The sequence below is a fragment of the Pelodiscus sinensis genome, chromosome 18 (genome assembly GCF_052426305.1).
Source record: "Pelodiscus sinensis isolate ZL-2025 chromosome 18, ASM5242630v1, whole genome shotgun sequence".
NCBI classification, from domain to species: domain Eukaryota; kingdom Metazoa; phylum Chordata; order Testudines; family Trionychidae; genus Pelodiscus; species Pelodiscus sinensis.
In genome coordinates this window covers 34,182,901-34,203,556 of record NC_143069.1, presented here as the reverse complement: position 1 = coordinate 34,203,556, position 20,656 = coordinate 34,182,901, and the positions used below count along the sequence as shown (strand labels likewise).

Genomic DNA, 20,656 nt, shown 5'->3' with positions numbered 1-20,656 from the left:
GAAATACTCGCTTTCACCAGGGAATGGTTTAAATTCCTAGCCATAGGTGTAGAGATGAATGTAATATCCCGCTCACCTACATATCGGCAGAGACACACACAGCTCTGAATCCCAGGTTACATTCCGCATGTACATCTGTCTGTATTTCTGTGGCTAGCGATGGATAACAGAATATTAATAGTTACCAGCACTAGGACTGTCGTGCAGTGAGAGGTATTGTGGGGACAGAGACACACAAAGATTTACACGTCTGGCGATTAGGGCCGTCAAACGCTGACAAAACCGAATTGCGATTAATCACTGTTTTAATCACAGCGAAACAACAATAGAATCGCGGCTGGAATGCATCTCCTCTGTATTTGAGAGAGTCCGTCCGTCCGTCTGTCTGTCTTTGAGTCCGTCTGTTCAAGAGGTCCCCCTAAATAGTAAGAACTAGCACCGTCGAGTTCCGTACGCAGCTTCCTCTCCTCCGAACTCGAAGCCCGGGCAGGGTTCGCTTGTGCCCGGACACTGGGACGTGCCTGGAATGGGAATGTGTCTCAGCAAACAGAAAGGGAGGGGTCTGGGAGCAGGGGCAGTGATACCCCGGAATGACCACAGGGTGGCAGCAAGTGCCCCAGCCGTAGGGAGCAGTCGCCAGCCACCTCCACCCCGTGCCCTGAGCCCGCACTCCATCTCCTGAACCCCCCTCTTGCTTCCAATCCTTCTGCTCTGACTCCTGCCCCCTTACCTCTGTCCCGGGCCCCTCCTCACCTCTCAACGCTGACTCCTGCTACCCTGCTCCCTGCTCTGAGCACCCCCCACATCCCCAACCCCTTTCTCTGTCTCCCCCCAACCCTCTGCCCTGAAGGACCCGACCATGGCGGGTAACTCTTCTAACAGTCCATATTTTGGACGCTTTTCTACATTTTCAAAAGTATTGATTTCAGTTACAGCTCCAAATGCAAAGTGCATGGGGCTGACGCTAGAGCTATAGTAGATGATTTACCTGCCCTTGCTCGGGGCCTTAACTCAGGTTTTGTGTTCTGGTAAATACCACGGAAATGTCCCTGCTCCATACGAATCCTTGCTCCGGGGCAGGGCGGGGGAGGAGAGGTTCGGGGTGCAGGCTGCCCTGGGGAGAGGGGACATCCCCAGCCCTCTCTCACAGCAGCAGCTTGGTGCCAGGGGAGCTCCAGCGGGCACAGCCAGGGGGGCATCCCCAGCCAGTCCCTTTCACCTGCCTGAGGATCTGTCTGTTCTCTGGGTGGCGTGAGGAGATGTGAGACACATCCCAGTGTCCTGGCACAGCCAAGCCCTTATGATGGATCGAGAACTGGTTGAAAGACAGGAAACAAAGGGTAGGAATAGATGGTAAATTTTCAGATTGGAGAGGGGTAACTAGTGGTGTCCCCCAAGGGTCAGTCCTGGGACGAGTCCTATTCAACTTATTCATAAATGATCTGGAGAAAGGGGTAAGCAGTGAGGTGGTAAAGTTTGCAGATGATACCAAACTGTTTAGGATAGTCAAGACAGAAGCAGACTGTGAGGGACTCCAAGAAGATCTCACCAGACTGAGTGATTGGGCAACAAAATGGCAAATGAAATTTAATGTGGATAAGTGTAAAGTAATGCACATCGGGAAAAAGAACCCCAACTATACGTACAGTATGATGGGGGCTAATTTGGCTACGACAAATCAGGAAAGAGATCTTGGAGTTATCGTGGACAGTTCTCTGAAAACTCCCACACAGTGTGCAGCGGCGGTCAAAAAGGCAAATAGGATGCTAGGAATTATTAGGAAAGGGATAGAAAATAAGACCCAGAATATCTTACTGCCCCTGTATAAAACTATGGTACGTCCACATCTTGAACACTGTGTACAGATGTGGTCTCCTCACTGCAAAAAAGATATTTTGGTCTTGGAAAGGGGTCAGAAAAGGGCAACTAAAATGATTAGGGGTTTGGAACGGGTCCCATATGAGGAGAGGTTAAAGCGACTGGGACTTTTCAGTTTAGAAAAGAGGAGACTGAGGGGGATATGATAGAGGTCTATAAAATCATGAGTGGTGTGGAGAGGGCCGATAAAGAAAAGTTATGAATTAGTTCCCATAATAGAAGGACTAGAGGACACCAAATGAAATTAATGGGGAGCAGGTTTAAAACTAATAAAAGAAAGTTCTTCTTCACACAGCGTGTAGTCAACCTGTGGAACTCCTTGCCAGAGGAGGCTGTGAAGGCCAGGACTAGAACAGAGTTTAAAGAGAAGCTAGATAATTTCATGGAGGTTAGATCCATAAAAGGCTATTAGCCAGGGGATAGAAATGGTGTCCCTGGCCTCTGTTTGTCAGAGGCTGGAGAAGGATGGCAGGAGACAAATTGCTTGATCATTGTCTTCGGTCCACCCTCTCTGGGGCACCTAGCACTAGCCACTGTCGGCAGACAGGATACTGGGCTAGATGGACCTTTGGTCTGACCCAGTACGGCCGTTCTTATGTTCTTATGATGATAAAAGGGAGCTGCCTTCCGAATTTGGTAGTGCTAGCTCTTACCGTTTGGGAGGAGTTCTTAGGCAGACAGACAGATAGACTCAAATATAGAGTTGATTTTTTATTACAAATAACTGCGCTGTAAAAAAAAGAAGCAAAAGCAACGGTATTTTTCATTTCCCGTCACACCAGCGCTCTAGGGCAATCTCTCTCTCACGCGCGAAAGTGCAACTTAGCCATTCGGCGCTTTTCCCGGTTACATAACTGCCCCCCAAACCGAAACAACGTCTGATGTTAGCGCCGTAAAGTCCACTCAGTCCTACATCTTGTCCAGCCAATCGCTCAGACCAACAAGTGCCTTTACATTTTGGGGCAAGAACCCTGCCCGCTCCTTACGTACAGAGGCACCAGGAAGCGAGTGCGGGCGGTCGTCTGAGATGGTCATCGCCGGTGGCGTGTGAGAGAGTCACGTGCTGGCGGTGCTAAACTTTCCGCCGACCCCTTTCCAGAGGCCACGCCTCCGCGCGGAGGAGACATGCCGCTCGATAACGCTCCGAAGCTGAACAGATGGAGGCGTGCTCATTTGCAAATCCCCCCCCAAAGGTGGATTTTTTTTCTTTGGAAGGTTCGGGGAGGGTGGCTTCCGCATGGGAGCGTTGCCCCTTTAAGACGCCTGCCAGCAGGCTCCCCGCCTCGTCCCTCGCAGATTTTGGAAGGTGCTTTGGATTCGGGAGCCTTGGGGGAGCGCGGCGGCTATCTTTAGACAGCGCCTGTTGGCTCCTCTCTGCGTCCTGTCAAATCTGCCGGGAACGTGTTCTGCAAAGCAGCGTGCGCTGGCTCAGACGCCAGGCTGCTCCCGCACGCGAGACATGGCAGGATGCGGGTGGAGCAGAGCCGGAGACACGTCCTTCGTCCCCACGCAGGTCAGCTACACGTGGAACCAACCCTAGAACCCTGCATCGGGAAAGGACCTCGCGAGGTCCAGTCCAGCCCCCTGCCCTCCCGGCAGGACCCAGTAACGTCTGGAGCCAGCGGGACGAGTCCCCTCCGGGGCACTTGAGAGAAGTCCGGGGGGTCCGTCAGCACAACTGAAACGTGGAGAAAACGGAATTTGTGTTTGAAGTTTGACGGCGCTTTCGTATTTTTCTCCCTTTTACGCCCAAAAAGGCCATCGCCCGCCCGGCTACGACAAAGTTGTTTAAACAAATGTGTTGCACTGGTAGAAAACAACTGTGCGTGTCTGAAAGCTGTAGGTACGGGGGGTACTCAGAATTAAAAAGGGGGGGCATTTTATAACAAAAATGTTGAGAAACACTGGTCTAGCCCATCCCTGACAGGCGTGTGTCCAACCTGCTCTGAGATATCTCCAGGGACGGAGATTCCACAACCCCCCAGGCAACCTATTCCAGTGTTTCACCACCCTGACAAGCAGGAAGTTTTTCCTAATGTCCAGCCTAAACCTCCCTGGCTGCAATTTAAGCCCATTGCTGCTTGTCCCGTCCTCAGAGGCCAAGGAGAACAAATTTTCTCCATTCTCTTCTGACACCCTTTTAGATTCTTGAAAAACCTCTATCACGTCCCCTCTCAGCCGGCTCCTTTCCAAACTGAACAAGCCCAGTTCTTTCAGCCTCCCCTCCTAGCTCCTGGTTCTCTAGACCGGCCTTCGGTCTTGTTGCTCTTTTCTGGACCCTCTCCAATGTCTCCACATCTTTCCTGAAATGTGGTGCGCAGAACGGGACACAAGACTCTGTCTGAGGCCCAATCAGTGCAGAGCAGAGCAGAGCAGAAGAATGACTCCTCGTGTCTGGCTCACAACACGCCTCTTCATGCCTTATTTGTGGAACGTTATTTCTCTTCGGCATGGACACGCCCTTTGGAACGGTGGCTGACATATGAAGGGCCACATGCCTGGTCTGCACATCTGGCACGGAAAAACCCTGCCAAGCCGGCTCCAATTGGGCCAGGTGGATGCCTGCTCTCGCTGTGCGGTGCCATTGTAAGGCAAATGCACTTCTGTGTCTGAGCCATTGGCTGCACCGGACGTAGGACTGAGTGGCCTTGCAGGCGTGGCACTTGGGCATTGTTCTGGGTTAGAGGGCAGTCATGTGACCAAAAAGGAAAAAAGTCACGTTGGTAAGTGGCACTTGCAGGGCAGAGGGGTTCCCCGACACCCTGTGTGAGGCGAACAGAAAACGCCATTTCTCTTCTTTCTTTGGTTGCAATAAAAAATAGAAATATAGAGAGCGCTGTGGACACCCTGTATTCTGTGTGGTAACTGAGATCCATTGATGTGAAAACGTAGAAAAACATCCAAAATATTTATAATCAATTTCAGTTGGTATTCTCATATTAACAGTGCAATTAAAACTGTGATTAATCATGATTACTTTTTTAAAATGATTAATTTTGTGAGTGATTTGCATGAGTTAACTGCAATTAATTGACAGCTCTTCTATCTATCTATCTATCTATCTATCTATCTATCTATCTATCTATCTATCTATCTATCTATCCCCACCCCTCTCTCTACCTACCTACTTACCTACATCCAAACACTTTTTCTTTCTTTCTTTCTTTCTTTCTTTCTTTCTTTCTTTCTTTCTTTCTTTCTTTCTTTCTTTCTTTCTTTCTTTCTTTCTTTCTTTCTTTCTTTCTTTCTTTCTTTCTTGTTGTTGTATCTGAAATATAATATGAATAGCTATATTCTGAACTTTATAATCAGAGTCTGCACAAGAATATACTAATCTATTATTATATTATTATTAATAAATCAATAGCTACACAAGTACCAGCGAGTATTAGATTATTATGTAAAAGCTTAAAAAACAACGACTGGTCCTGCAGCACATATTATTAGGTGTATCTACACACGAAAGAATGTGCATGTATCTCTGGATTTAATACAGACTAGTCAATAACACTGTAGGTATTTCTGTGAGTACCCCACACACCTGGAGGGACAGGCGGTGCGTGCTCGGAGGCAGTGCTGTCCTACCGTCGCGCTAGGAGCACACCTGGACCTGTCTATTGATGTCTCTTTCCAGACGCACAGCTAGTGCTGCAGGCGCCACAGGAGCAAGGTGCTGTGATGTGTGTTACCTACCCGGGTGTGTGCCTAGGGAGAGCCAATGTACCCGTCTCTAGGAATAGATGCTCATGGGGTTACGTTAATAACTTTTGTTGTTACTCGGTTATCCTTTATCTTTTGCTAACACGCTGACCTGGTGTTGCTCCGGTCCTTAAGGAGAGGCTCAGGGCAGAGACTGCAAGTTGGGGGGGGCTCCGGGCAGAGGGCTGGGGGTGCAGGAGTCAGCATGGGGTGGGAGGAGGGGTGAGGGCGCAGGGGTCAGAGCAGGGAGGTGGGAGGGGGCTCCCCAGGGCCAGCCTGGGCGGCGGGGTCTATGCTGCCGGGCCTGCAGCCGCTCTCTGGGGCTGGGGCACTTGCTGCCCCCTTGTGGTCATTCTGGGGTGTCACTGCCCCTGCTCCCAGACCCCTCCCTTGCCGTCTGAGGAGACACAGTCCCATTCCAGGTTCTATTCAGTGTCTTCCTCAGCAAGTTAGACATTGGCACACAGAGGATGCTGACTCAGTCTGCAGATGATCCCAAGCTGGGACGGGTGGCAAGTGCTTTGCAGAACAGGGTCAGAATTCAAACTGATCTGGACGCACTGGAGAAATGGTCGGAGGTCAATGGGGTGAAGTTGAATAAGGACCAATGCAAAGGGCTCCACTTAGGAAGGACCAATCCGTGTCACACGCACAATGGGAAGCGACTGTCTGGGAAGGAGAACTGCAGAAAGGGGCCTAGGGGTCAGAGCGGCCCACAAGCTAAACATGAGTCAGCAGCGTGATGCTGTTGCAAAACAAGCAAACATGATTCTGGGAGGCACCGACAGGAGTGTTGTGAGCCAGACAGGAGGAGCCGTTCTTCTGCTCTGCTCTGCGCTGGTCAGGCCTCCGCTGGGGGATTGTGTCCAGTTCTGGGCACCACATTGCAAGGAAGATGTGGAGACATTGGACAGGGTCCAGAGAAGAGCAACAAGACTGATGGCCGGTCTAGAGAACAGGAGCTGGGCGGGCAGACAAAGAATTGGGTGTGTTCAATTTGGAAAGGAGAAGACTGAGGGGGGACATGAAGCAGTTTCCAGGTATCTAAGAGGGTGTCAGAGTGAGGAGGAAGAAAAATGGTTCCCCTTGGCCTCTGAGGACGGGACAAGCAGCAATGGGGCTTAAACTGCAGCCAGGGAGGTTTAGGTTGGACATAAGGAAAAACTTCCTGCCTGTCGGGGGTGACACACTGGGATAAGTTGCCTGGGGAGGTTGTGGAACTTGGTTTATTTTTCCTCCCACCTTCTTCTGAAGCATCTGGGGTTGGTCAGAGCTGGAGGCATGGTACTGGGGAGGGGCGCTTTCAGTAGCAGGGTTGTATATCTGGATCTATCAAATACCTGTTATGGCAGGGGTATTGCTGAGGACTCGGTTTCCCCCGTTCTCCAGAGTTTACAGAAGATGGGTGAGGAAATATCTCTCATGGGACCAACTTCTGTTAGGGCACTTCCATGGGGCTCTTCTTCAGCTCTTTAAGTGACGTCTTTGGGCTACGTCCCAAGGCGACTAGAAGGAATTCTCTGGCCTGTGATGCAGGGTGTCAGATTACACCATCTAATGACTTTGGCTATGCTAGGAAACTTTAATATTCATAACTACACGTAAATACATATTTGAGCATATGAGGTAGGGACACAGGCAGACATACATAGCTCCTGTCTTACATTTTAGTCCTGGATGTGTTGCTCGAGGAATATATTATAATAAGGAACATAATTATTAGGCGTTCCTAGGTGTGTGTGTAGATCTATGAATATGACAGTCACAGATTTCTGTGTCGATTTCTGTATGTAGCTGTGGCTAATAACATAAGAAACATAATTCGTATGACTCTAGATTATAGGCTTAGATCCACATGCCTCTATCAATATTATAGAAAACTTTCCAGCATTTTTGATAGGTCTAGGAATGTAATAGACTACTAATTGGTGTCTGTGTATGTTTGTGTTGCAATTTATTGTGTAAAATTCATATCTCTATGTGTGTGTCTGTGTTGCTCTGAAATCTCGAAAACGGATCTATCCATCTCTAAATGTGTGCATTTCTGGAGAGACCTATGAACTATATAATCTGTTACTTTGTGTATGTTTCTGCAGAGAACTATACAATATATATCGAGCTATGACATGTATAATATACCCAGCTCTGTGCGGGGGTCTGGTATAGTTATGAAATCTATTACTTTTTGAGAGACAGGTGTATGTGTCTTTAACGAGCTCTTAAGCTCTCTTAAGACATTTCTGTGTCTGTCTGCAGCTAGAGATGAAATCTCTCGTTAACCCAGGGAGGATGAGCTTTTGGTCTGTCAATGCAGATTTCACACACAATTTCCATTGGTGCGCATCAAAATCGAGAGACAAAGTAAGAAACTTGCTTCTTAGAGACACCTTTCCGGAGATGGATTTTTGGGAGCACATTTTGGCACCGCGATATTGACAAGTTGTTTTACTGGGTTCAGAGCGCGACCTGTTTGCATCTCAACACCTGCCGTTCCACGCGTCTTATCTGGCTCCGCCTTTACCTGATCGCCCCCTTGTTTCCTGCAACCAGGAAATTGTACATCGCTAACAGTCGCGGGGGGAGGGGAATTACCTCAAAATGAACAAGGCGATTGGTCACGTGTGGGGGAAACAGTCCGCCCCGCCAGGTAGAGGTGTCTTTTTCCGCCAGAGGAGCTTGGAGGTCTGTCAGTCATAGCTGCACGGGTGTGTTCTCCAGCTGGGACCCGGCCCATGAATATTCCTGTAGGGAGCCGTGCAGATAACTGCAGATCTGTGGGGAGACATGCATGTGTACCCCCCCCCCCCCGTGTGTGAACACCCTCGCCCTTAGCCAAGGATCAGCCAGCCACAAACAATCCGCTCCCCACAGCGGAGCAGGTTGCTAAGTAACTGCAATGTTTCTTTACCTATTACTTGTACAAACCCGAGGACTTAAATGGGAGAGAATTAATAGCTGTGGATGTTATCGGTGGCACGCTGTCGTGGGAATAGACCCCCCCGCTCTCGCTGCTACATCCCACTCCTCTGGCAGAGACTGGATGGAACCCAGGTGCCCTGGCTCCCAGCTCTACCCACTAGGCCCCACTCCCCTCCCAGAGCTAGGGGTGGAACCCAGGCATCCTGGCTTTAACCACTAGGGCCCATCACCTCCTAGCGCTAGGGGTGGACCCCAGGCGTCCTGGCCCCCAGCCCCCTCAGAGACGCTTGCAAGGCAGTTTGTTACCGTGGGCAGTGCAGCACAGGTCGGGTTGTTATTGTAGGGTCGCCGGGTCGGGAAAGAAGCGCCGGGCGGGGACACACACTGGAGTCAGCCCCCGCCGCGGAGCAGGGGCGGATCTGCGGCCCGCACTGCCCCCTAGCGCCCGTTCCCAGCCTTGCAGGGACTGGTCACAGCCCCCGGGACTCCGGAGTCCGGCTCCCGCCCAGCCCATCGGCCGCCCTTCCTGTTGACAGCCCGGCGCTGTGTGTCCGCCGCTCGCAGCGGGGCGGGGCGCCCGGGTTCGCGCCTGGCCCGGGGAGGGGAGTGAGGTTGAGTGGTTAGAGGTGGGGGGCGGGGAGCCAGGGCTGAGTTCGCTCCCTGGTGGAGCGTGGGGGCTAGTGGTTAGAGGGGGAGCGGGACGCCCGGGTTCTCGTGGGGGATTGGGGGCTAGTGGTTAGAGCCGGGTTCTTGCAGGGGGAGTGGGGGCTAGTGGTTAGAGCCGGGTTCTTGCAGGGGGAATGGGGGCTAGCGATTAGAGCCGGGTTCTTGCAGGGGGAGCGGGGGCTAGTGGTTAGAGCCGGGTTCTTGCAGGGGGGATGGGGGCTAGCGATTAGAGCCGGGTTCTTGCAGGGGGAGCGGGGGCTAGTGGTTAGAGCCGGGTTCTTGCAGGGGGGATGGGGGCTAGCGATTAGAGCCGGGTTCTTGCAGGGGGAGCGGGGGCTAGTGGTTAGAGCCGGACGCCCGGGTTCTTGGAGAGGGAGTGGGGGCTAGTGGTTAGAGCCGGGTTCTCGCGGGGGGAGTGGGGGCTAGAGCGGGGGCTAGCGGTTAGAGCCGGACGCCTGGGTTGTGTGGTGGTGAGAGGGGGAGGCGGAAGCGGCCTGTCCCGGCTCTCACAGGGTTAACCCCCTGCCCGCCCCCGGGCGCCCCGCCGGGATCGGGTTTCCGATCAGCTGATGGAGGCGCAGTGACTCCCGCTCCAGAGTCCGGGCCCGGCGGGAGGCGGCGATGGACTCTGCCCCGGGAAGCGCGTGAGTGGGGGAGAGGCGGCTGGGCGAGGGGCTCCCCCGTGGGGAGCAGGGACTGGGGGGGGCTCTGTCCGAGCAGGGAGGGGGCACTGTGGGGAGCTCAGCTGCTGTCTTGTGTCAGGACTTATGGCCGTGACTCAGTTTCCCACCTGCCTGGGAATTCCCTCCCCCAAACCCGGAACCGATTCCTGTAGCTTCTTGAGTAGAAACTTTTGGCAAACAGTGGCCAGGTGTTCATACCCCGAGCAATACATCCCCCTCCCCCTCCCCCTCCCCCTCCCGGCTGGCCGCCAGCGCTGGGAGGGGCGTGGGGTCCTGTGGACCAGTGAGGGGGAGCCGGGGAGAACGGGCCCGTGGGTCCGAGATGCACTGGCAGCAGTGGCCTAGGTCATGGGGCCGGGCCACAAGGTCGTCTCTGCTTTTCACGGCCTCGGGGCCTGTAGCGGGTCGGTGTCCGGTGCTCTTACCCGCCCCCCCATTTCCTCCTCTCCTGTCCAGGCCATGTGTCTCCAGCTCCCCACCCGGCTGGCTGGTGGCCCTCCCTGCCTTGGTTCTCAGCCCCTGCCCTGAGGTGTCCACGGCTCCGGCCCCCTCCAGGGAACCACAATCGGCACCCTCCAGTACCCACCTGCCCACCCCATCCAGCTTGACTTTCTCTGTGCACCCGTGGCGCTGTCAGGGCCTGCGTGGGCCTTCTCCCCACTGGCTCCGTGACTCTCTCCATAGCCTGGTGTGGCCACCTTCCCGCTCTGTGCCCCTCCCCACCTGGCTCCGTGGCACAGTATGGCTCTCTGTCCCCATGGGGCTCCGTGGCCCGGCGTGGCTCTCTCCTCGCCCCTCTGTCCCCATGGGGCTCCGTGGCCCGGCGTGGCTCTCTCCTCGCCCCTCTGTCCCCATGGGGCTCCGTGGCCCGGCGTGGCTCTCTCCTCGCCCCTCTGTCCCCATGGGGCTCCGTGACCCGGCGTGGCTCTCTCCTCGCCCCTCTGTCCCCATGGGGCTCCGTGACCTGGCGTGGCTCTCTCCTCGCTCCTCTGTCCCCATGGGGCTCCGTGGCCCGGCGTGGCTCTCTCCTCACCCATCTGTCCCCATGGGGCTCCGTGGCCCGGCATGGCTCTCTCCTCGCCCGTCTGTCCCCATGGGGCTCCGTGGCCCGGCGTGGCTCTCTCCTCGCCCCTCTGTCCCCATGGGGCTCCGTGGCCCGGCGTGGCTCTCTCCTCGCCCGTCTGTCCCCATGGGGCTCCATGACCCGGCGTGGCTCTCTCCTCGCCCCTCTGTCCCCATGGGGCTCTGTGGCCCGGCGTGGCTCTCTCCTCGCCCGTCTGTCCCCATGGGGCTCTGTGGCCCGGCGTGGCTCTCTCCTCGCCCGTCTGTCCCCATGGGGCTCTGTGGCCCGGCGTGGCTCTCTCCTCGCCCATCTGTCCCTATGGGGCTCCGTGGCCCGGTGTGGCTCTCTCCTCGCCCCTCTGTCCCCATGGGGCTCCGTGGCCCGGCGTGGCTCTCTCCTCGCCCGTCTGTCCCCATGGGGCTCCGTGGCCCGGCGTGGCTCTCTCCTCGCCCGTCTGTCCCTATGGGGCTCCGTGGCCCGGCGTGGCTCTCTCCTCGCCCGTCTGTCCCCATGGGGCTCCGTGACCCGGCGTGGCTCTCTCCTCACCCCTCTGTCCCCATGTGGCTCCATAGCCCAGCATGGCTTTCTCCCTGCTTCTTGCCCCTGTGTCCCTATGTGGCTCCGTGGCCTGGCGTGGCTCTCTCCCCCTCCTTGCCTCTCTGTTTCCATGTGGCTCCGTGGCGCAGCATGGCTCTCTCCAAACGTAGCTCCTTGGGATGTGGATGGTCCCGGGGGCGCAGCCTGGCCCTCTCCGTGGCCCCGTGTCTCTCCGTTCCGTAGTGTCCTGCCGGGCTGTGTGTCTCTGCGTGGCTGGCTGTGCTGCTCTTAGCGTCCGGCTCTGGCGCAGGGGGCTCTGCTCCCCTCGGCGCTGGGCCGGGGTCTCTGTGTGGTCAGTGCTGTCCTGCTCCTTCTTGACTTGGTGTTTTTTCTTCTCTTCCCCCCCTTTTGTCTCTCGCTCGCTCTCCCCACCTGGCTGTCCCGCCCCCGCTTTGTCTCCCTGCCTGACCCGCGGACCCCGCGCTGCTCTGTTGGTCCCCTGCCATACACCCCCTCTATCCGTCTGTCCGCCCCCCATCCATCCGTCCACCCCTCTATCTGTCCATCCCTCTCTATCCAACCGTCTGCCCCCTCTATCCATCGATCCGCCCTCTCCATCCATCCGTCCGTCCGTCTGCCCCCTCTATCTGTCCATCCCTCTCTATCCAACCGTCTGCCCCCTCTATCCATCGATCCGCCCCCTCTATCCATCCATCCGCCCCCTCTATCCATCCATCCGTCCGTCCGCCCCCTCTATCTGTCCATCCATTCATCCGTCTGTCTGCCCCCTCTATCCATCGATCCGCCCCCTCTATCCATCCATCCGCCCCCTCTATCCATCCATCCGCCCCCTCTATCCATCCATCCGTCCGTCCGCCCCCTCTATCTGTCCATCCATTCATCCGTCTGTCTGCCCCCTCTATCCATCGATCCGCCCCCTCTATCCATCCATCCGTCCGTCCGTCCGTCTGCCCCCTCTATCCATCCATCCATCTGTCCGTCCGCCCCCTCTATCTGTCCATCCCTCTCTATCCATCCATCCGTTCATCCGTCCGTCTGCCCCCTCTATCCATTCATCCGTTTGTCTGCCCCCTCTATCCATCGATCCGCCCCCTCTATCCATCCATCCGTCCGTCCATCCGTCTGCCCCCTCTATCCATCCTTCCGTCTGTCCATCTGCCCCCTCTATCTGTCCATCCCCCTCTATCCAACCGCCCGCCCCTCTATCCATCCATCCCCCTCCATCCATTCGTCCATCCCCCTCTATCTGTTCATCCCCTTCTATCCATCCATCCATCCGTCCGTCCCCCTCTATCCGTCCTCCTGTATCCATCCATCCATCCCCCTCTATCCATCCGTCCGACCCCCTCTATCTGTCCGTCCCCCTCTATCCATTCGTCCGTCCCCCTCTATCTGTTCACCCCCTTCTATCCATCCATCCATCCATCCATCCCCCTCTATCCATCTGTCTGTCCCCCTCCATCTATTTCCCTCTATCTGTCTGTCCCCCTCTATCTCCCATCCCTATCTATCTATCCCCACACACACCCCCGTCTCTCTTTCCATCCTGTCCCCACATTCACACCCCTTTCTCCCCCTGTTCACACCCCCGCTAGCCCCCCCTCTGTCTCTCCCTGCCTCTGTCTCTCTGCTGCCCTCTATAGGTCCTCCGCGTCTCCCACTCTGCACCAGTATTGCTGTCCTCAGTCGCTCCTCCACGCGCAGCTAGCTCCCCCTGCGCGGCAGGCAGAGAGCAGGTAAGCCAGCCAGCCCCCCACCCCCACTCACCCCCCCACGCGCCAGGCTCTCCCCAGCGCAGTGAGGCTGGCAGCCAGGACTCCTGGGGTCTCTCCCTGGTGCAGGAAGGGGAGTAGGGTCTAGTGGTTAGAGAGATGGGGGAGGGGCCAAGAGCCTGGATGTTTGGGTTCTACCCCTGAGAGTGGAGTTAGTGATTGGGGGCGGCTGGGAGCCAGGACTCCTGGGTTCTATCCCTTGGTCTGGGAGGGGAGTGGGGTCTAGTAGTTAGAGCAGCGGGGGGGGGGGCTCCCTTGGTTTCTCCCCAGCTCTGGGAGGGGAGTGGGGTCTAGTAGTTAGAGCAGTGGGGGGGGGCTCCCTTGGTTTCTCCCCAGCTCTGGGAGGGGAGTGGGGTCTAGTAGTTAGAGCAGCGGGGGGGGGGCTCCCTTGGTTTCTCCCCAGCTCTGGGAGGGGAGTGGGGTCTAGTAGGTAGAGCAGCAGGGGGGGGGGGGGGCTCCCTTGGTTTCTCCCCAGCTCTGGGAGGGGAGTGGGGTCTAGTAGTTAGAGCAGCGGGGGGGGGGGCTCCCTTGGTTTCTCCCCAGCTCTGGGAGGGGAGTGGGGTCTAGTAGGTAGAGCAGCGGGGGGGGGGCTCCCTTGGTTTCTCCCCAGCTCTGGGAGGGGAGTGGGGTCTAGTAGTTAGAGCAGCGGGGGGGGGGCTCCCTTGGTTTCTCCCCAGCTCCGGGAGGGGAGTGGGGTCTAGTAGTTAGAGCAGCGGGGGGGCTCCCTTGGTTTCTCCCCAGCTCTGGGAGGGGAGTGGGGTCTAGTAGTTAGAGCAGCGAGGGGGGGGCTCCCTTGGTTTCTCCCCAGCTCTGGGAGGGGAGTGGGGTCTAGTAGTTAGAGCAGCGGGGGGGGGGGCTCCCTTGGTTTCTCCTCAGCTCCGGGAGGGGAGTGGGGTCTAGTAGTTAGAGCAGCGGGGGGGGGCTCCCTTGGTTTCTCCCCAGCTCTGGGAGGGGAGTGGGGTCTAGTAGTTAGAGCAGCGGGGGGGGGGCTCCCTTGGTTTCTCCCCAGCTCTGGGAGGGGAGTGGGGTCTAGTAGTTAGAGCAGCGAGGGGGGGGCTCCCTTGGTTTCTCCCCAGCTCTGGGAGGGGAGTGGGGTCTAGTAGTTAGAGCAGCGGGGGGGGGGGCTCCCTTGGTTTCTCCCCAGCTCTGGGAGGGGAGTGGGGTCTAGTAGTTAGAGCAGCAGGGGGGGGGCTCCCTTGGTTTCTCCCCAGCTCTGGGAGGGGAGTGGGGTCTAGTAGGTAGAGCAGTGGGGGGGGGCTCCCTTGGTTTCTCCCCAGCTCTGGGAGGGGAGTGGGGTCTAGTAGTTAGAGCAGAGGGGGGGGCTCCCTTGGTTTCTCCCCAGCTCTGGGAGGGGAGTGGGGTCTAGTGTCTAGCTCCTCCCTCCCCATCACGCCCCTCTCATGCACACTGCACCGCGCACCCCTGGGGGAGGGGAGGGGTGTGGCACCCCTCCCCCGAAGGGGGCGTGGCCTGTGTGGAGCGCTGTGGGTCTAACCTGTCTGTCCCTGTCTCTCTGTCCCCCCCCCACTCTCCCCGCCAGGGATGACTTGGAGGGCGAGGAGACGCACCAGTTCTGCTGCCCTGCCTCGGCGTGCAGCAGCCCGTCCTCTAGATAGCCTGCAGGGGGCGCTGCTCACACCTCCCCCTGTTCTTCTGCCCCCCGCCACGGAGAGCCGGGCTGTTCCAGAGACGCCCCCGGCCCTCTGACCCTCCCCTCCGCTTCTGCCTGTCCCCTCCAGCTGCTCTGACGGGGGGGGGGGTTGGTTTGGCCTTTGACCCCCAGTTTTTGGCACGACCTTTAGCCCCGGGACCTATGGGTGACCTTTAACCCTCCACGCATTGGGTTTGACCTTTAACCTCCCCGCCTTCGACGTTCCTGGTGGCACAAGCCAGCCCAGCTGGCGGGGGGGGGGGGGGGGTCAAACAGTCCCAACCGACAGGTCCAACAACGCCAGTGGACTCGCCCGACCGTGTCACCCGGCGGGGAACCGTTAATCGGTTGGTCAGATGTCGCTTGCCAGGCGCTGGACGGGCCCCGCGAGGTCGGTGGGTCGCTCTGGGGACTGGCCCAGATGGACGGCTCCCGCGGCCGCTGGGCCCCTCGGGGACCGTGGGTCGGCTCCCGCTTGCGTTGCACTGTCGCTCCCCCTTGGGCAGCGCTGCCTGCCGGGGCGGGGGAGGAGCGCGCCTGGGGCGCCGTGGCCGCGGGGACCCACAGCAACGATGCAGCGGGGTCTCTGATTGGCCGGTTGACCCGTCGGGGTTTTTGGATTGGGCAGATACCCTGGCCTCGTTTTGTTTGACCTTTCACCTCCCCCCTGTGGCGGGGGGTTGACCTCTGACCTCCTCCTACCTCTTGGCACAGAGCTTTAACCCCGTCTGTTCGCCATGTGGGGCTCCGCCCTCTGGCCCTCTGGGGCTCCCATAACCCCCCTGGCCTTTTCCCGGCCTCCAGGCCCTGGGAGGGTTGACCTTTGACCTAGTGTGGGCCTGGGCAGATTGTCTGACCTCTTGACCCCCTTTCACGACTGCTGACCTTTGACCTCTCGTCACTTGCGTTTGACCTCCGACCCCACGCGGCCTGTTTCCGCCTGGGGCGCCCAGCCATTTGAGGTTGACCTTTGACCTCTCGGGCATTGGCCTTCGACCCTGTAGGCTTGACTTTGAACCTCGGCCTCGGCCAAGGGGCCCACCCCTGGGTCTCCGGGCCGGCTGCGAACTTTGGCCTCCCCGTCTGCTCGGTCTGGTTCAGGGCTGAGCCGCTTGCCTGTCCCTGCGGGAACGACTCACAATCCTGCAGTCAGGGTGTGACTCCGGATTGACTCTGGATTGACCCTGTGGCCTGAGAACTGAATCCAGGCCTGTCCTCATTGCAGTGAGGGCGTGACTCCACATTGACCCTGGCCGGCTGGGATCACAATCTAGCTCTACCCCTTTGCAGTCAGGAGTGACTCTGGATTGACTCCAGATTAACTCCAGTGGGCTGAGGTTAGAATCCAGCTTTGTCCCTGTTGCAGTCGGGGTGACTGTGGTTTGATTGCAGATGGACTCCAGCGGGCTGAGAGAATCCAGCTTTGTTCCCATTGCAGTCAGGGTGACTCTGGATTGACTCCAGCGGGCTGAGAGAATCCAGCTTTGTCCCTGTTGCGGTCTGGATTGACTCTGGATTAACTCCAGTGGGCTGAGAGAATCCAGCTTTGTTCCCATTGCAGTCGGGGTGACTCTGGATTAACTCCAGCGGGCTGAGAGAATCCAGCTTTGTCCCTGTTGCGGTCAGGGGTGACTCTGGATTGACTCTGGATTAACTCCAGTGGGCTGAGAGAATCCAACTTTGTTCCCATTGCAGTCGGGGTGACTCTGGATTGACTCCGGATTAACTCCAGCAGGCTGAGAGAATCCGGCTTTGTTCCCATTGTGGTTGGGAGTGACTCTGCAATGACTCTGGATTAACTCCAGCAGGCTGAGAGACTCCAGCTTTGTTCCCATTGTGGTTGGGAGTGACTCTGGATTGACTCCGGATTAACTCCAGTGGGCTGGATAAGAATCCGGCTTTGTTCCCATTGTGGTTGGGAGTGACTCTGGAATGACTCTGGATTAACTCCAGCAGGCTGAGAGAATCCAGCTTTGTTCCCATTGTGGTTGGGAGTGACTCTGGATTGACTCTGGATTAACTCCAGCAGGCTGAGAGAATCCAGCTTTGTTCCCATTGTGGTTGGGAGTGACTCTGGATTGACTCTGGATTAACTCCAGCAGGCTGAGAGAATCCAGCTTTGTTCCCATTGTGGTTGGGAGTGACTCTGGAGTGACTCTGGATTGACTCCGGATTAACTGCAGCAGGCTGAGAGAATCCAGCTTTGTTCCCATTGCAGTCGGGGTGACTCCGGATTGGCCCACAGGGATGAGACCTGACTCAGTGACTGCTTTTAAACCCCTTGCGTCTCTGGAACAGACCACGATGCCTCCATCCCCCTTCCCGAATTCCCCTCCCCCATCACAATGTACACATTTTTCTATGCAGAAGCATAAGCCTTAATTCCCAGCGCCCGCTACGCCCCCTGCAGGACAGCGATGGAGCCACAGAAACCAGCCTGCCCCCCCCAAACATCTGGACAGCCCCTCCATGCTTCTGTGGGCCTTCCGCCCCCCCATCCTTGGTGGTGCCCTGGAGCCAACAAACCTTTGACACCGACGACGCTCGCGCCCGCCTCTCCGGAGCCGCTTTCTGGAGCTTGCTCTGCCCCCGCCCGCCTCGTCTGGACTTGGGGGCCTTACCCACCTGTGTGCACTGGGGTTGCCGCTTCGGGGGCAGGGGGAGGGGGATCCTGCCCTCCCCCAAGTTTCACTCATCAGGGATTTTGAGCCTCCAGCGGTGGAGTCGGATGGGGCCGTGCTGATCCCGATTGGTGGCGTGCGTGCACGTGCAGGAGGGCAGGTGTACACGGGGCCGTGCGAAGCCTCTTTAGCATCTGCCCACAAAGCAGCCAGGGGCCGTGCAAGATGGAGGCGTGTGCAAAGTGTGTGGCTTGCACTGACCTGCCTGGTGGTGGGTGTGTAAAATGTACGTGACTTGGTGTGTGGGGGGGGCTGATGCTGCTCCCTCCCCGTGGGAGTCAGGCACAAGCCTGCGTGCCATTTGCACAGATCCTTTGTGCGGCGGGTGTGCAAAAGGGTTGGCACTAATTGCCCCCAAAGGGGCGGGCATGGAACAAGTGTGATTTGCATGGAGCTAGTGACCAAAATGGGAGGGGGAATTGGCACAGATCTCCCCGGCAGCAGGTGTGCACAATGACTGTGTCCTGGCCTCCTCTGCTGTGCAGCCAGCGAGCTCAGTTATTGGGGCTGGCGTGCAAAACGTGCACCAATTTCCCCTGCGGTGGGTGAGCAACACAAGTGTGCATTGCACGGATCCACCGTGGACTGGGAACTTGTGCTGAATTCTCAAGCGGTTGTTGTTACAAAATGGGCGTCATTTGCACTAATTTGTGGAGTCATCAGTTTGCAAAGAAGGGGAGGGGGATGGTGCATATCCCGCCCTCCCCCATCGCAGGTGTCCTGGGCAAGTGTGCATTGCACGAATCAGCAGTGGTGCAAATGGCTCCAGCTTTCCGTGTGGATGGATGGGAACGCAAAGTGGGGGTGAGTCGCACGAGAGGGATGTGTGCCTGATGTGCTGAAGCTGTGTGGCTTACCCTTGATAACGGGGGAGCCGAGCAAAATGAGTGGTGCTGGTGCAAATTGAGTGTGCAGCAGGGGAAGGGGGATTTGCACGGATTTCTCCAGTGGTGGGTGTGTAAGGTGAGTGTGCCCCGATGCCCTATGCTGACAGGTCTCCCAGCGTGTGTGCCCCGTGGGTTTTCTGACCTGGGCACGAGTACACAGGGAGGGGGGAAGAGGGAATGCACAGAGAGCTGGCCATGCGTGCACCCCACAGAGCTCCGTCCTCCCCATCTCATAGCCTGCCCCCTGTAAATACAGCCCCAGGGTCCTGCGACCGGCTGCTCGATGAGCTGTATGGAGGGAAGCCAGCTCTGTCTGGCAGAGAACCAGATGGAATAAAAAGGATCATGCAACCCGGCGTGGATTCTGTACCGTTCTGTGCTGCATCCCCCTATCTCCCCAGGCCAGGGTATCCCCGGCTGCTCAGCTTTGGCTGGGGGGCTGTGCTGAGGGAACACAGCAGGGGGCTAGTCGGGTGCTGTGGTGCTGACTAGGATCTGAGACCCGAATCTGACTTTTTCGACAAGAGTTGGGTGTGACCCCGGCATCCGGGTCAAAGCCCAGCTCCAAAATAATCTCGTTCAGCCTCCCTAAATCCAGTGGCCCTGCCCCAGAGGCGGCTGCATCTCAGCCCTGGGCGACCTGTCCCCACGCTGCGTTCTGTGTGGCTGTTCCCCCACGGCCCTGCCCCAGAGGTGGCTGCATCTCAGCCCTGGGCGACCTGTCCCCACGCTGCGTTCTGTGTGGCTGTTCCCCCACGGCCCTGCCCCAGAGGTGGCTGCATCTCAGCCCTGGGCGACCTGTCCCCACGCTGAGTTCTGTGTGGCTGTTCCCCCACAGCCCCGCCCCAGAGGCGGCTGCATCTCGGCCCTGAGCGACCTGTCCCTGCGCAGTGTTCTGTGCGGCTGTTCCCCCACGGCCCTGCCCCAGAGGTGGCTGCATCTCAGCCCTGAGCGACCTGTCCCCTCGCAGCGTTCTGTGCGGCTGTTCCCCCACAGCCCCGCCCCAGAGGCGGCTGCATCTCAGCCCTGAGCGACCTGTCCCCTCGCAGCGTTCTGTGTGGCTGTTCCCCCACAGCCCCGCCCCAGAGGCGGCTGCATCTCAGCCCTGGGCGACCTGTCCCCTCGCAGCGTTCTGTGCGGCTGTTCCCCCACAGCCCCGCCCCAGAGGCGGCTGCATCTCAGCCCTGGGCGACCTGTCCCCACGCTGCGTTCTGTGTGGCTGTTCCCCCACGGCCCTGCCCCAGAGGTGGCTGCATCTCAGCCCTGGGCGACCTGTCCCCGTGCGGCGTTCTGTGCGGCTGTTCCCCCACAGCCCCGCCCCAGAGGCGGCTGCATCTCAGCCCTGAGCGACCTGTCCCCTTGCAGCGTTCTGTGCAGCTGTTCCCCCACGGCCCTGCCTCAGAGGTGGCTGCATCTCAGCCCTGAGCGACCTGTCCCTGCGCAGCGTTCTGTGCAGCTGTTCCCCCACGGCCCCGCCTCAGAGGTGGCTGCATCTCAGCCCTGGGCGACCTGTCCCTGCGCAGCGTTCTGTGCGGCTGTGCCCCCACGGCCCCGCCCCAGAGGCGGCTGCATCTCAGCCCTGAGCGACCTGTCCCCGTGCGGCGTTCTGTGCGGCTGTTCCCCCACAGCCCCACCCCAGAGGCGGCTGCATCTCAGCCCTGGACGACCTGTCCCCGCGCAGCGTTCTGTGCGGCTGTGCCCCCACGGCCCCGCCTCAGAGGTGGCTGCATCTCAGCCCTGGGCGACCTGTCCCCGCGCAGCGTTCTGTGCGGCTGTGCCCCCACGGCCCCGCCCCAGAGCTGGCTGCATCTTGCCCTGGGCGACCTGTCCCCGTGCGGCGTTCTGTGCGGCCGTGCCCCCACGGCCCCGCCCCAGAGCTGGCTGCATCTCAGCCCTGGACGACCTGTCCCCGCGCGGCGTTCTGTGCGGCCGTGCCCCTGCGGCCAGGGACTGGCGCTGGTTGAGCAATGGCGGAGGCCGGCCTAGCTGGTTTGGCCAGGCGGTGGGTGAAATACGCCCAGCCGGCAGGGTGGGGAAGCCAGCCCTGTAGGAGGTGCAGTACTGGCCTGACCACCAGGTGGCAGCACCAGCCCGTGCGAGGACTCCTGGGTTCGCTCCCTGGGGTGCGGGCCAAGGCACCCGGGCAACTCGGGGGGGGGGGGGGGCGAGGGTTGCTGCTAAGCCACAGCCACTGGCTCC

At 58.2% G+C, this 20,656-nt stretch overlaps 1 protein-coding gene and 1 long non-coding RNA gene across 4 annotated transcripts in view; one reads left to right on the top strand and one right to left on the bottom strand.

Moving 5' to 3' along the window:
- IQSEC2 (IQ motif and Sec7 domain ArfGEF 2) overlaps nt 1-20,656 on the top strand; it is a 58,054-nt gene that overhangs the window by 11,383 nt on the left and 26,015 nt on the right.
- On the bottom strand, nt 340-9,733 carry LOC149523400 (uncharacterized). 3 transcript variants are annotated; one of them, XR_016347173.1, is made up of 4 exons: nt 8,803-9,733; nt 8,170-8,319; nt 5,011-5,146; nt 340-521 (listed from the first exon to the last, which is right to left on the bottom strand). It is a non-coding gene; the product is annotated as an uncharacterized LOC149523400 (long non-coding RNA). The 3 variants fall into 3 exon arrangements; XR_016347172.1 differs by lacking the exon at nt 340-521 and adding an exon at nt 2,577-3,556; XR_016347174.1 differs by lacking the exons at nt 340-521; nt 5,011-5,146 and adding an exon at nt 2,577-3,556.